Here is a 4,285-nt window from a genome sequence, read left to right on the forward strand (position 1 = left end):
CCACATCCTTTTTGAATTGTGGAGCCCAAAACTGGACGCAGTACTCCAGCTGAGGCCTCACCAAGGCTAAGTACAAGGGGAGAATGATGTCCCGGGATTTGCTCGAGAAGCATCTATGGATGCAAGCCAGCGTTTTGGTCGCTTTACTAGCCGCAGCATCGCATTACAGGCTCATGTTCATCTTGTGGTCAATGATGACCCCCAAGTCTCTTTCTTCAGTAGTGCTAACCAATGTAGCACTGCCGAGCCTATAAGGGTGCTGCAGGGTTTTCCTCCCAAGGTGGAGAACCCTGCATTTATCGGTGATAAACACCATGAGGTTCTCATCTGCCCATTTGCTGAGCTTGTCCAGGTCAGCCTGGACCCTGACAATCTACACCCCAGGGTACTCAAAGAGCCAGCAAATATCATAGCCCAGCCTCTGGCACAGATCTTTGAGAACACTCTGGTGTAGTGTGCGAAGACTGGAAGAAGGCCAGTGTGGTGCCTATCTTCAAGAAAGGGAGGAAAGTGGATCCGGTTAACTATAGGCCCATCAGCCTGCCTTCTATCCAGGGGAAAATCTTAGAAAAGTTTATTAAAGAGGCCATCCTTAATGGACTGGCCAATGCCAACATCCTTAGGGATAGCCAGCATGGGTTTCTTGTGAGTAGGACTTGCTTGACCAATCTCATTTCCTTCTACAACCAAGTGACCTATCACCTGGACAAGGGAGAAGAGATTGAAGTCATATATCTTGACTTCAAAAAAGCCTCCAATCTGGTATCCCATGATCACCTCTAGGGAAAACTGGCCAATTGTGGCCTTGGGTCCACCACGACCCGCTGTTTGGAAAATTGGCTCCGTGGTCAGACCCAGAGGATGATAATTTATGGAAGTCAATCATCATGGTGTCCTGAGACCAGTGGGGTGCCCCAGGGCTCTGTCCTTGGACCCATATTGTTCAACATTTTCCTTAATGATGTGGACATTGGAGTCAGAAGCAGGCTGGCCAAGTTTGCTGATGACAACAAACTTTGGGGCAAAGCATCCACACCTGAAGACAGGTGCGTGATCCAGACTGACCTGGACAGGCTCAGCAAATGGGTGAATGAAAACCTGATGGTGTTTAACACCAAAAAATGCAAGGTTCTCCACCTTGAAAAACCTGCAGCATCCTTATAGGCTCAGCAGTGCTATGCTGGCTAGCACTACAGAAGAAAGAGACTTGGGGGTCATCATTGACCACAAGATGAACATGAGCCTGCAATGTGATGCTGCGGCTAGTAAAGAGACCAAAACGCTGGCTTGCATCCATAGATGCTTCTCAAGCAAATCCTGTGACATGATGCTCCCCTTGTACTTAGCCTTGGTGAGGCCGCAGCTGGAGTATCGTGTCCAGTTTTGGGCTCCACAATTCAAAAAGGATGTGGAGAAGCTTGAGAGAGTCCAGATAAGAGCCACATGCATGATCAGAGGTCAGGAAAGCAGACCTTACAATGACAGGCTAAGAGCCATGGGGCTCTTTAGCCTGGAAAAGCGCAGGCTCAGGCATGATCTGGTGGCCACCTATAAGTTTATCAGGGGTGATCACCAGTTTCTGGGGGAACCTTTGTTCACCATAGCACCCCAAGAGGTGATGAGGTCGAACGGTCATAAACTACTACAAGACCTTGTCAGGCTTTACATAAGGAAGAATTTCTTTACTGTCCAAGCCCTCAAGGTCTGAAACAGCCTGCCATCGGAGGTGGTTCAAACACCTACACTGAATACCTTCAAGAGCAAATTGGATGCTTATCTTGCTGGGATCCTATGACCCCAGCTGACTTCCTGCCCTTTGGGCAGGGGGCTGGACTTGATGATCTCCCGAGGTCCCTTCCAGCCCTAATGTCTATGAAATCTATGAAATACTCAAAGAACCTGTCAGCTTTTATCCACGCACTATTTACTCACTTAAGTAGTCCCACCCATTTCAGGGCTGCTGTCTTGAGATGTCACCAGATATATGAAGCAGCTGACCTGTGACCGAAAGACAAGCCAGCACAAGCCTATATCATCTTTTCACTCAGAGAATTATGAAAAAGCAGAGCTGCAAAGGACTTCAGGAGGTCATTTAATCCAACCCTGGATTAATCTGCTCAGGGTAGGATCATGTAAAGCAGCCCAGAAAGCATTGACCTAACCTATTTTTAAAACAGCAGACACCCCTGGTGCACTACTACCTGGCCCATAGCCTCAAAACACCAAGAATACCCTAGCCTTATAAAGCAGGGGGAGAAGGATACTGGTAATGTCCTACTGCTGCAAAGACAAGAGGTGGTTGTTAAAATACCAACCAAGGAAAAGGACTATGTCTACTGCTGCAGAAGAAGGTGAAAACCCCTATAGTTCCCACTCAGGCTACATGACATCTTGACATTTCTGCTCATAAATTCCAAAGTCCATCAATTCCAATCAATCCCATTCTAACGAATGAGAAGAGATCAAGGCCAAGGTACCAATTAGAGTCTGCTAGTTATTGCCATGAACTGCCTCTCTATGGGAGTAAACTTCTATATTCCAAATGAGGGGCACGAAAGAAGGTGGAACATAAAATATTTCCCTGCCATCATGGGGAATTCACAACAATTAAAGGAGAAAAGAGCCATGACCAGCAAGAGAACAAAGCCTTCATAAGATTCTCTTTTTCCAGTGGGGACAATTTCCCCCTTATTCTCCAAGGGACTTAATCAGTTTAATTTTTGCAGCTAGCAATGAAGTACATCCCAGAGAAATCATTGATATCATGCATGGCCACATCAGCCCTGGAGAGAACCTCAACCTTTTCAATGGTGAAGCCAGCTGCACTAACAATTCCCCCCTCAAAATTCCTCTGTCAGGACCAAACAGGAGAACTTTTGGGGACCAGCCATGTAGAAACTGGAGCCCAGATCTCCACTTTGCGCCAAGTGCCCCCTGGCTTTTGCAGAGAGCTGATGTCTCTTGGAGCAGCACGGTAGGAGCTCTGGTCTTTGCAGGCAGCTTCGAAGCACAGTGATGTGACCAGGCAGTCAGCTGGAGGCAGGACAACTGAATCCAGGGCGTTGCTTTTGTGGACATCACATTTTAGGATGCATTTGATGGCTCTTTGTATCTTCCCCTCTTTCTCAGCCCACTAGTTCCTAAAGAGAGAAGAGGAAAGAGAAAAAAGAAAGCAAGAGGTTAACTTTTTTGGTGTGTTTTAGGTGCCTTCCCCAGGATACAGGTCTGAGAATTGGGAATGTGGGTTTTGTGTCTCTAATTTCCATTCCCTTGGAGAAGTATTTAGCAAATGGGGGAGCTTTGAAAGCCATTTCACCCCCAGTGTTGCATTTAGGTAGATTCTCTCTCTGAATTGGATTCTCTCTCTGAATTGACCTGCTATGCTATGGACCATTCAGTGGAACTTGCCCCAAGCTTCATTTTGTAGCAAAATTCACTTCCACTGGGATCCTTTCCTTTAAGGATCCCTCCTCTCCCTGTCTTCAGTCAGAAAAGGCCTGCTCATCCCTGTGGATGGTTTTCCAAGACCCTACAGGCTCCAACACTAGCTTTCAAGATCTTTTCTTTCCTCGCAAATATCTACCTATATTTCTCCCTGCTGAGGCTGCACATCCCAGCTGGTTACCACAAGTGATGGATACTGATCATGGGTAGGCTTAAACCCATGGAATTTAGACGGTAGCAGTCCGGTATCTGTCTCCCTCCAGCTGGCACACATGCTGCACCACTGGAGTCCAGTCAAATGCTCCAGCCTCATTCTTCAGCCACTTCAGCATCTCCTGGCAATTCTGGTCTGTATATTCTGAAGCAGTGATCTCCTTAAAGAACTCACAGGCAGAAAGTAGCTGGTAAATGGTGGGTCCACTGCAAATATCAATCAAGGTGCAGCCTTTCACAGCACCTGACTGGGTTAAAGAATGGTTTAAGATGATCATCACCTCTCATGCATGCTATATGCACTTCACCAGAGGCACAGGGTATATTACACAACCCCCCTAAAGCTGCAACCTTTCCTGATTCTTGCTTTATTTTACTGGTGCTCCTTCCCTTCCAGGGGCTGCAGAAATAAACTGATAAAGAGCCAGAACGAGGCATTGCAATGCTTGATTTTCAGCAGTTTCTTCTCCCCATTCCCCCTGCACTCAGCCCCTTTCTGTTCATGAACAATACCCCCAAACATGATTTCTTTGCATCTAAGGAAGTATTTTAATTCAGCGGCAGTTCTTTCACAAAGCCAAGTGCCTCCAATCCCATTGCTGCACCGTGATTCTTGCAACCCCCTTTG

At 46.9% G+C, this 4,285-nt stretch overlaps 1 pseudogene; it reads right to left on the reverse strand.

Moving 5' to 3' along the window:
- Positions 1–2,713: 2,713 nt before the first annotated feature.
- LOC149863063 (nicotinamide N-methyltransferase pseudogene) lies at positions 2,714–3,935 on the reverse strand (annotated as a pseudogene).
- Between the last annotated feature and the right edge of the window lie 350 nt (positions 3,936–4,285).

This window comes from Crocodylus siamensis, chromosome 6, assembly GCF_052110815.1.
Source record: "Crocodylus siamensis isolate JL-2025a chromosome 6, ASM5211081v1, whole genome shotgun sequence".
NCBI lineage: Eukaryota > Metazoa > Chordata > Crocodylia > Crocodylidae > Crocodylus > Crocodylus siamensis.